This window comes from Eretmochelys imbricata, chromosome 4, assembly GCF_965152235.1.
Source record: "Eretmochelys imbricata isolate rEreImb1 chromosome 4, rEreImb1.hap1, whole genome shotgun sequence".
Lineage (NCBI taxonomy): Eukaryota > Metazoa > Chordata > Testudines > Cheloniidae > Eretmochelys > Eretmochelys imbricata.
The window spans coordinates 98,255,735-98,268,352 of NC_135575.1; positions in this window are offsets into that span (position 1 = coordinate 98,255,735).

Consider the following 12,618-nt stretch of genomic DNA (forward strand, 5'->3'; position numbering starts at 1 on the left):
CCAAATCCATGCTAAATTTTACACTTTAAAAAGAAAACAGTCCTGTGCTATCAGAGGACAAAGAAAATATCTGTAAAATATATTAGCAAGAACACCCCCTCACATCTCCAATTTCTATTTTTGGTAATAGCGAGAGGAGTTTTTCCAAACTTTTCCTTTAAAAAATCACTTTTGATCTGAAAATGAATATAAGAAGCTTTAGTCCAAAGAGAAACATTTTGATCATTTATAAATGCTTAAATGGAGGAATTTCAATGAAATCATAATTATAGCACAGCTGATGTAATATGTAGGCTGTGTAATAGATTATTGCACTCCTACTACTTTTTAGTTAAAATTCATTTTATCCTGAAAGAAATCTAATTGACTTTAAAATAAGACTGTAAGCTTTCAATGATTGATGCTTTCACATCCATTATCTAAGAAGTCTTCTAAGAGCCTAAGTCAAATTGAAGTCAGCACATTACACCTTCTTGAGATGTAGCTTGTAGCAAACAGTGAATAGCAAGTAATCTCACTACCGCTGAGTAACATTTCCCACCCCTGCCAGAGACTTATAAATCACAGAAATGTAGGACTGGAAGGGACCTCATTAGGTCACCTAATCCAGTCTCCTGCACGGAGGCAGGACTCAGTGTTATCTAGATCAGTGATACTCAGACTGAGGCTTGGGAGCCACAAGTGGCTCTTTAATGTGTGATATTAAAACATGCGTGATTTAATTATTAACCAATCTAAGCTATTAACCAATCAGTATGCTTTTACTGTGTTATTAACTAATTGTAGATTACTTGGTCAGTCATTTTGCCATGAAAAATATATAAATAGTAAATGAGACAATGAATTCACACTACTGTGGCTCTTTGTGTGAATGTTAATTGCTAATTTGGCTCCTGAACTACTGAGGTCTGAGTGTCACTGATCTAAACCATTCCTGACAAGTGCTTGTCTAACTTGTTCTTAAAATCCTTCAGTAATGGAGATTCCACAACCTCCATAGGTAATTTGTTCCAGTGCTTAACTATCCGGACAGAGTTTTTCCTGATGTCGAAACTAAATCTCCCTTGCTGCAATTTAAGCCCATTACTTCTTGTGCTGTCCTCAGTGGATAAGAAGAACAATTTATCACTCTCTTCTTTATAACAATCTTTTACATACTTGAAGACTAGCTTCAGAAGGGTAGCCGTGTTAGTCTGGATCTGTAAAAGCGGCAAAGAGTCGTGTGGCACCTTATAGACTAACAGACGTATTGGAGCATGAGCATGAGCTTTCGTGGGTGAATATCTGCTGAAGTGGGTATTCACTCACGAAAGCTCATGCTCCAATACGTCTGTTAGTCTATAAGTTGCCACAGGACTCTTTGCCGCTTATACTTGAAGACTGTTATCATGTGCCACCTCTGTCTTCCCTTCTCCAGACTAAACAAACCCATTTTTCCCAAATCCTGCATAGGTCATATTTGCTAAACCTTTAATCGGTTTTGTTCCTCTCCTCTGGACTTTCTCCAGTTTGTCCACATCTCTCCCCAAGTGTGATGCCTAGAACTTCAGTTGAGGCCTTATCAGTGCTGAGTAGAGCAGAAGAATTACTTCTCAGGTCTTGCTTACAACACTCCTGCTAATACATCCCAGAAAGATGTTCCCTTGTTTTGCAACAGTGTTACATTGTTGACTCATATTTAGTATGTGCTCCATTATACCCCCAGATTCTTTTCTGCGTACTCCTTCCCAGGAAGTCATTTCCCATTTTGTATTTGTGCAACTGATTATTCCTTCCTACATGTAGTACTGTGTATTAGTCCATATTCAATTTCATCCTATTTCATTCAGATCATTTCTCCAGTTAGTCAAGATCATTTTGAATTCTAATCCTTGCAACTCTTCTTCACTTGGAATCATCCACAAACTTTCAAAGTGTACTCCAAATCATTTATAAAAATATTGAATAGAACCAAATCGAGGACAGATCCCTGCAGGATCCCACTCAATATGCCCTTCCAGTTTGACAGTGATAAATCGATAAATACTCTCTGATTACAGTTTTCCAACCAGTGATACACCTACCTTATCGTAGATTTGTCTAGACTATATATCTCTAGTTTGTTTATGAGAAGATCATATGAGACAGTATCAAAATCCTTGCCAGAGTCAAGATATATCACATCTACTACTTTCCCCCTATTCACAAGGCTTGTTAACCTGTCAAAGAAGTATATTAGGTTGGTTTGACATGATTTGTTCTTGACTAATCCCTATTGATGGTTTCTTATCATCTTATCTTCTAGGTGCTTACAACATGTTTGATTATTTGCTCCTTTATCTTTATGGTTACAGAAGTTAAGCTGACTGGTCTATAATGCCCTGTGTGGTCTTTATTCCCCTTTTTATAGATAGGTATTATTTTTGCCCTTCCTCGGTTCTCTGGGATCTCTCCAATCCTCCAAGAGATCTCAAAGATAATCGCTAATGGCTCAGAGATCTCTTTAGTCAATTCCTTTAGTATTCTAGGATGTATTTCATCAGGCCCTCCCAACTTGAAAACATCTAACTTGTCTAAATAATTCTTAACTTGTTCTTTCCCTATTTTAGCCTCAGATCCTACCCAGTTTACACTGATGTTCACTATGTTAGTAGTCTGATCACTGCTAATCTTTATGATGAAAACTGGAAAGAAAAAAAAGGCATTTAACATTTTGGCTGTTGCAGCTTTTTTCTGTTATTCTCTCTCCCTCCTCATTGAGTAATGGGACTGCCCTATCCTTGGCCTTCCTCTTCCTTCTAATGTATTTGTAAAATGTTTTCTTGTTACCCTTTATGCCCTATCTAATTTAAGCTCATTTTGAGTGTTGGTTTTTCTAATTTTGTGCCTACATGCTTGTGGTGGTTTTTTATATTAATCCTTTGTAATTTGTTTCCACTTTTTTGTATGACTCTTTTGAGTTTCAGGTTGTTGAAGATCTCCTGATTAAGCCATAGCGGCCTCTTACCATACTTTCTATCTTTCCTACAAACTGGGACAGTTTGCTTTTGTGCCCTTAATAATGTCTCTCTTAAAAACTCCCAACTGTCCTGAACTCTTTTTTTCCCCTTGGACTTGCTTCCCATGGGATCTTACCTACCCACTCTCTGAGCTTGCTAAAGTCTGCCTTGTTGATGTCCATTGTCTTTATTCTGTTGCTTTCCCTCCTACCTTTCCTTAGAATCATGAACTCTTATCGTTTCATGATCATTTTCACCCAAGCTGCCTTCCACCTTCAAATTCTCAACCAGTTCCTCCCAGTTTGTCAGAATCAAATCTAGAACAGCCTCTCTCCTAGTCGCTTTATTCTTCCGTAATAAAAAATTGTCTCCAATTCATTCCAAATCTGCCCCCTGTTGTATTATTTTCCCAACAGATGTCTGGGTAGCTGAAGTTCCCCATCACCACCAAGCCCTGTGCTTTGGATGATTTTGTTAGTTGTTTAAACAAAACCTCAGCCACCTCTTCTTCCTGATTAGGTGGTTTATAGCACATCCCTACCATGACATCACCCTTGTTTTTTCCCCTTTTATGCTTACTCAGATTTCAATAGGTCTGCCTCCCACTTTTATCTCAACCTCAGTGCAAGTACATCTTTGATATACAAGGCAAAACCTCCTCCGTTTTTCTCTGCCTGTCCTTCCTGAGCAAGCTGTACCTTTCTATACCAATATTCTAGTCATGTGAATTATCCCACCTCTGTGATGCCAGTTATATCATCTAGTGTTTCTAGTTCTTCCTGTTTATTTTCCATACTTATTGCATTAGTTCATAGCCATCCAAGATGTTCATTTGATTCCCCCCCACCCCCAAGTTCCAATCCTTCACACAGCTTTCCATTTTCTGGACTTACCTGTGGGCTTTTCTCTCCTGCCCCCACCAAACCTAGTTTAAAGCTCACCTCTCTAGGTTATTCAGTGTCTCTCCAACGATTTTCTTTCCCTTCTTTGATAGGTGGATCCTATCTCTGCTCAGCAGTGCTTCTTCTTGGAACAGCATCCCATGGTCGAGGGAACTGAAGCCCTCCTGGTGACACCATCTGTGCAGCCAGACATTTACCTCCAGGATATGTCTGTCTCTGCCTGGGCCTCTAACCTAGACCAGAAGGATCAGTGAGAACAGCTGCACACCCACCTCCCACACCCTCTCTTCCAGAGTCATGTAGTCACTTCTGATCTGCTCAGGGTCATGCATCACAGTATCATTAGTGCCCACATGGATCAGCAGCATGGGGTAGTAATCAGGGGGCTGGATGATCTTCAGCAATCCTTCCATAATTTCTGGGATACCAGCCCCTGGCAGGCAGCACACCTCCCAGCATGCCATGTGAGGTTGGCAGATGGATGCCTCTGTTCCCCTTAGAAGGGAGTCACTGGCCACCATCACCCTTAATTTCCTCTTGGGAGTGTTAATTGCAATCCTCTCAGCCTTGGGGAGACAAGCCTTCTTTGGGGGGAGCTTCCTCAGTCCCCATTTCTAGGGCAGCATACCAGGTTTTTTGTCTCTATGGAGGGTCGGTTGGGAACAGAGGTGGAGCACTGCCTGCTGCCAGAAATAACAAACAGCCAGCTTCCTTCCTGAGAAGAAGCTATTTCCTCCTCCCCTGGTGATGCTACTGCAGTCCTCTCCAGCTGGATTGCTTCCTCAACCTTGGAGGAAAAGGGGTTGTCATAAGCTACCATGCACAGATGTAAAGGATGCTTATGTAGGCAAGACAATATGCCATTTTCATTTCAATAGTGTTTCTACAAAGTGCAACATTTCCTTGATACGTATTTACCCCAGAGGCCCTTTGAGGGTTGGAGGATCTGTGTTTTACTGCACTCTTTCTAAGCTTTTAAAACATACCACACTTACAAAGGGGACTATGCTCAAAATGTTTTCTAGTGACTTACAAGGAAAAATTAGAGGAGGAGGAGGGAATCAAACTCCATAATGGATTTGAGCCTATTCATCATAAATCAATGGGAAAAACTCTCAAGATATTTATATGGGAGCAGGCCTGGGCTCAAGAACCATGCAGAACATTTTATTTGCTTTCCTTGCTCCTTTTGTCTGGGGATCTGCTTGTGTCTGCAGCTGCCCAACTGTTTTGACAGAAGTGTAGTCACTGTTGCTGGCCTGTAAGATTTTATAGTGCCTGTAGCTTTCTTCACTGGTTCCCTACAGTGGTAGACCCCACTAATTTCTCCTTCTTGGTGGCCCACCTTAGGATCAGTGGCCCCTGCATTCTTTGTGGCTTTGTGCCTTCACTCCCTCCTTCAGAGAGCAATTGCAGGGCTACATCTCCTTCTGCTTCTGGAAATTGACTCCCTGTAGCCAACCCTTTTCTCCCTGAACATCATGCCTGTACAGGTTCAGTGCACATGTTTGGGCAGTGCCCGATATCTACAGGCTGTTCTGGCCTGGAGTTGATAGCTCTGGCATGTCAGTCTGGCTCCTGGCCTAGGTCTCTTCCCTATCACAGCCCCAACAAATTGTCTCTGACTCAGGAATACAAATAAGGCAGATCTTTGGAGTCCTGGGGACCCACCTCCTGATAGATTCCATTCTTAGTGTTGCATGGCCAACGTGTTCAGTGTCATTTTTCCCAAACTGTTGCTTCTGGGCTCGTGCTTGTGGAAGCCACTTTTCACTGACTCCCCAAAATGGCTGTAGCTGTGGTGGCACCATTCTTTGCTGCTGCTGAGACCTTTTCTGATGCTTTATTGGATTTTGCCCCTGCTGTTTCCTCATGTTAAAATATTAACTGGTTCTACTGTCTGCTCCTATAATGTCTTGTGCGATTTCACTATGGCAGCTGCTTCCCCTTTATGATGGGTTCCCCCCAGGGTGCCACCTTGAGCTTGGGCACCACTGAGTCCACCTTACTCACCAGCCTGAGCTCCCTTTACACTGTACTGTTGTGACAGGCCCTCAGGCCCTCTCCAGCACACATACAGGTAGGGACACACCCAGCTGCAGCTACACACAAATGCTGAGATCAGCTCTTCATGGGAAGGCTCAGCTAAGGAACTGCCCTGTTACTCAAGTGCACACACCCCTTTGAAGGGTAAACCCAAAATTATACCGTCTTGCATGGCACAGGGAACTTTACAGCGTAAGCTCATGAAATTCACCCCTTCCCTCAATGTGGAGGAAGATATGCAACAGCTTTCTGCCCCCAGTTATGATTTCCACACACTGGTTTTAGACAAAACAAAAACACGTTTATTAATTCCAAAAAATAGATTTTAAGTTGTTTTAAGGGATAGCAAACAGATCAAAGCAGATTACCAGATTATCAAAGCAAATAAAGAAAACACAATCTAAGTTTAATATACTAAATAGGTAGGATATGAATTAGCACATTCTCACCCTGAGTGATAAACAGGCTGGCAGAGTCTTAAGACACAAGCTACCTTGGCTCTGCAGCTTGGGTTTTCATACTCAGGCTAAAAACCCCTTAACATAGGACCATCACTTCCCACAGTTCAGTTCTTGTTCCTCAGGCGCTTCCAGGTGTGTTGTTATAGGGAGAGTGAGGTACCCCCATGATGTCATTTTCCCCCATTATATCTTTTTCCCACTTGCTGGAAAGCTCTTTTGCTGTGACCTGGGTCAAACAGTTCCCACTGTGTAGTGCTATCTCTGAGAGGTTTCTATTGTACACAGTTCCTAGGGTAATCCTTGTGCTTGTGCATTTCCTCAACAATCCATTAACATTGTTTGGCCTTTTTACTGTTGTAGCTGAAAGGCTGCTTGTGGGTGTAAGCCCTGGTCTACACTGGGGGTGGGGATCGATCTAAGATACACAACTTCAGCTATGAGAATAGCGTAGCTGAAGTCGACATATCTTAGATCGACTTAGAATCACTTACTTCGCGTCCTCGCAGTGTGGGATCAACGGCCGCCGCTCCCCCGTCGACTCCACTTCCGCCTCTTGCAGTGGTGGAGTTCCGGAGTCGACGGCAGAGCGATTGGGGATCGATTTATCGCGTCTACACTAGACGAGATAAATCGATCCCCAATAGATCAATCACTACCCGCCGATCCTGCGGGTAGTGTAGACATGGCCTTAGTCTTCAAACCAAGAGGCATGAAACATAAGTGACAACAGAACTCTAAAGATCCTAAAAAGGAAAGACTTATTTTTAGTAGTCAGTATAAGGATATGTCTACACTACCTGCCGGATCGGCAGGCAGGGATCAATCCAGCGGGGGTCAATTATCATGTCTAGTCTAGACGCAATAAATCGACTCCCCCGAGTGCTCTTCCGTCGACGCCTGTACTCCAGTGCTGCGAGAGGTGCAGGCAGAGTCGACGAGAGCGGCAGCCGTCGACTCACCATAGTGAAGACACCACGGTGAGTAGGTCTAAGTATGTTGACTTCAGCTACATTATTCACGTAGCTTAAGTTGTGTAACTTAGATCGTTTCCCCCTCCCCACCCCAGTGTAGACCAGGGCTAAGACTCGTGTACTGCATTATGTGTGCTAAGCAAAAGAGGAAACTGAAAAAGAATAAGAAAACCCACTTAAATCTTAAAGCTATTCCTAGGAAGAAAAGTCTCAGCTCATTTGAGCAGAAGAATGTACCTTGTGTATCATGCCAGCAAGTACGCAAGTGTGAGACTGAATACATGTTTAGATAATCCTCATCTGTATCACTACTACTTTTCTCCCAGCTTCTTCCCCAGCAGATGTGTTTTACTACAAATTTAACTGGTAGACTGACCAAATTCAGCCATTGGTAGTAATAATACTTGTTTTCTTTTGTATAGAGGTTCTTGTACCACCCTTATTATTTTAGTATCTGAGCACCTAGGATGTTCTAAGTGCTTTACAAACAGGTGCTATTGATTCTTTACATCATCTTTGTAAGGCAGAAAAGTATTATTATCCCTATTTTACAGATGGGGCAACTGAAACAGGAAAGTTAAGAGACTTTCAAGCTCCCAGAGGATTAAGAACTCAAGTTCTTCATATCCAGGCATGTGTTTAAAAGTCTAAACCTTGTCTCTCTTGAAAATAAGGTGTTCCAATTTATATCTTTGGGATATAAAACCGTGAAAATTAACCTTTTAAAACTGCACTAAACAGTAAAACAGGGCACGGCAGTACCTGACTTCCTGGACCACTGGTATGCTTAAGTGGGGCTCTGATGTCACCAGTGTTGTTGGTGACATCAAAGAGAATGCTGCTGTTGAGAGATCACAGAGAAGCATGAGCCAGATGTCATGGGACCTGAAAGGGTGAAAAGGGACCATTTTTATTTGCATTTTTATTCATTTGTGAATATATGAAATGCAACTCTAGTCAAAATATATCAAAACCTTCCTTATTTTGTAGGGAGATTTGTTTCCCTGCTTCACCTCTCCTTTAATATGTACATTTAATTGAAGACTGTAATATTTTTCTGAAATGTAAGAGCCCAGTGAGAGTTCAGGACATTCAGCACCTTTCCAGATAAGACCCAAAATGTGCAGCACAGGAATAACGTATCATGCATAGAATTTATCACAGTTCAGTATTCACAATAACAACATTAGAAATTAGAATTAGAAATCCAAATCCAATCAATGGATAACTTTAGTTTTCATTTGTTCAGTAGTGTTCATTACAATCATCTGAAATATTTTGAAATGCAGTCTTTACATCTTCAGTAACATATTCTTAACAAATGTCAACGTTAAAAACATTCCCATCTTGTCTTGGATAGCTAGGTAATATTACATCTGAATTCACAGTATTCTGTATGGAATTACACCATATAGTTTCCACTTAAAATGGCTCACACTTATAACAAGAGTTAACAGGTAAACTCAATAATAATAATTAATAAATAAATGATAAATCATTAAAAAAAAGTTATTGTCTGAGTTTGCCCCAGGATCTAGAATCATTCAAAATGTTGTTAAATTCAGATATAAATCACTTTGGGTTAGAATGAATGAATCTGACACTTTGCAAACCATGCTTTACATTTATAGAGTTCCCACAACTACTCGAAATTCACAAAAAATGTTTCCTTGTGTTTTAAAACCATGGAAGGGTGTTCCCCTTCCCCCTGATGATTTTTTTAAAATGTATTTCTAAGACTGACAAATCCCGAAAGTTGGAGCACCACACTTGGGTGTATATCATAGAATCATAGAATATCAGGGTTGGAAGGGACCCCTGAAGGTCATCTAGTCCAACCCCCTGCTCGAAGCAGGACCAATTCCCAGTTAAATCATCCCAGCCAGGGCTTTGTCAAGCCTGACCTTAAAAACTTCCAAGGAAGGAGATTCCACCACCTCCCTAGGCAACGCATTCCAGTGTTTCACCACCCTCTTAGTGAAAAAGTTTTTCCTAAAATCCAATCTAAACCTCCCCCACTGCAACTTGAGGCCATTACTCCTCGTTCTGTCATCTGCTACCATTGAGAACAGTCTAGAGCCATCCTCTTTGGAACCCCCTTTCAGGTAGTTGAAAGCAGCTATCAAATCCCCCCTCATTCTTCTCTTCTGCAGGCTAAACAATCCCAGCTCCCTCAGCCTCTCCTCATAAGTCATGTGTTCTAGACCCCTAATCATTTTTGTTGCCCTTCGCTGGACTCTCTCCAATTTATCCACATCCTTCTTGTAGTGTGGGGCCCAAAACTGGACACAGTACTCCAGATGAGGCCTCACCAATGTCGAATAGAGGGGGACGATCACGTCCCTCGATCTGCTCGCTATGCCCCTACTTATACATCCCAAAATGCCATTGGCCTTCTTGGCAACAAGGGCACACTTATCAATATATACTTACTTATATATCAATATATACAGTATCAATTTTTTCACTAGAGTTTTATTTTCACTGTCCCTCTCTGCTCATTTTCTGAAAGTGTCTCTGGGCCTAATTCTGATATAACTTTGTTTTATTTTGTTTTACTCTGATATCACTTTGGGTGTTACTCCAATGGCTATTGTGGAGTTACTTTTAATTTATATTGGTGTGATGGAAAGCGGTTTCAAGCCCTCAGTATTTGGTTTTTACTCTGTCTTTCTCTGCTCTTTTGTTTTTCATAGTCACTCCCAAGATGAAGGAAAATCTATTAGCTTTGAAAAGGAGTACTTGTGGTACCTTAGAGACTAACAAATTTATTTGAGCATAAGCTTTTGTGAGCTACAGCTAGCTCACGAAAGCTTATGCTCAAATAAATTTGTTAGTCTCTAAGGTGCCACAAGTACTCATTTTCTTTTTGCGAATACAGACTAACACGGCTGCTACTCTGAAACCTATTAGCTTTGAGTTGTTATGACTGTTGTCTGAGTTGGACTTTTGAACTCTTAATGTTCGGGTGAGTTAAAAGTTGGACAAGACATGTTTGCCTATTACTCTCTTTTAATTATTCAACTTGAAGAAGAGGAGCGAAGAAAAGAGAACTTCCTCACAATTTTTGGTTTCACATTTCTACATCAAAAGTATTCTAATAATGATTTTTCTATTATATTAAAATGAATGTCTGTATCTTTGTAAAACCAAAAACACTAATGGTCTAACATCTTAAGTTGTCATAGAAATATCCTAGATTTCCCAGCATGTTTAGCAATTTAAGGTAATAATGGGTGTGACCTTTTCCTAATGTTGTTGGAATTAGGGCTCTCAAGGAAATAAAATATTGCTTTCCCTTTAGTGTCAGCATACACGTGCACCTGGGTGGCCCACTATTATAAGCAGACACATACAACATACGCATTCAAATTCTGCTACTAGTAAAGTCAGTGGCAATGTTTTGATTTTAGTGTGAGTAGCATCAGCCCATACAACTGAGCACATCAGTGGTGAAGAACAGATCTTTGCTATTCCACACAGAAGACTTCAGTCAGAAGAATGGCAAGTAAGAAGCAACAGTCCGAAGAAGGAAATCTGCACTTTTCCTGAACTTTGCCTTCTTATCCAACTTGGTCTTTAGACTGTGAGCATCTCAGGGCTAGGACCATCCCTTAATTAATGTCTTCAAAGCACCTAACACATTGCAGGTGCTACCATACACAAATAATTAACAATAATGTGTGAAAGAGTACCAGATTCGCTATTCAAGGTGTATAGGACAAGCTGTTTAAGTTGGGCCAGGGCTCCACTTTGTGATTCACTTGGATGGTCAAGATGAAAAATATCCCCTAGCATTATCCAGTGATTTCAGACATGGAAAGAATACTATCAGGTAGATAACTAAATGAAATAAGAAGCATTACCTGAACTAAGTTCTGTTTTAACCTGAAACTGATTCCGGACTGGACCTCATCTTAGTTACCAGTAGCAGTTGGTTTAGGACCACTGTGAACCCTTTGTTCCTCAGATTATATTAAATCTCTCTTGTTGACATTGAGATTTCAGTTGCTGTTAAATCTCTCCCATGAGAACTTTCCTAATCACTGTAAGTTGAAGTTAATCACTGCCTTTCTAATCACTGTAATCTTTTTAAATTTAAAATTTACAGATGGCAATCCATACACAAGGTTTATGGGGAGTGGTAGGCCTGGCACGTTACCAATACATGATCCGTATGGGACAGATCCTGATACCTTTTCTCACAATGCATAGCACTTTACTTAACAAGTAGGCCCATTAACATCAATAGGACTACACAAATGAGTAAGCTGAAACATTAGTAATAGGCTGACCAGATAGCAAGTGTCAAAAATCAGGACAGGAGGTGGGGGATAATAGGCGCCTATGTGAGTAAAAGACCCAAAAATCGGAATTGTCCCTATAAAATCGGGACATCTGGTCACCCTAATTAGTAAGGATTTCAAAATGTGAGCATATGGGAATATTTCCAAGTCCAATTATTTCTTTTCTATCCCCCTGAATAGAGTATATTGACCATTGAAACCCTGATCCTTCAAGCGTTTACCTAAAGAACTGAAGGATCAGGGCCTACATCTGTCCTTTTTTGATGCTGAATTTACACTCATGTATGCCATTTTGAAGTTCAGTTACAGGATTCAGGTTAGTACCAGTTAAATAACAATAATAGTCTGTGTATTAGATGAATGAAAAACACACATGTGAATGTGCTTGATCTAAATTATGCTGTGCCCATGTGATGCCCTGCAATATGCCAAAAGATGGATTAAAGCAATACCAACAATGTGACTACCACTATTGTTGCCACTGTATAACATCACTCAACGCAAATATTATAATATTCCTGTCAGTGGCATTCCTCTGACCTGCCTACATTTTCTGAAAGTGCATAATATTAAGGGACAATTGTCCCCCGATCTCCTCAATGTTTGCTTGGAAAACAAATGCTTTGCACCCATCTAGCAGTTACTCAGCAAACACTTCCCCTCCAAAAAAACATATAGAATTTGAGAAAGTGATATATGCAAGCTACCTCACCACAGGAGACCAAATTCCCATACCCCTCTGCCAGCTAGTCTATTTGTCATAGAAGCCATTACCTTTGCAAAACAGGGAGACAATTTAGGTAATGAAAATCTTGCCTTCTTTTATTTGTTTATTTGTTGTGTGCTTGCTCGAATGGTTTTAACACACTTATAAGCATATCGAAAGTGTTTAATTATCTTTGTTTGAAGTTGCCACCAAATTTATGCTTATATTCTGCAGAGCGGCTTTCCAG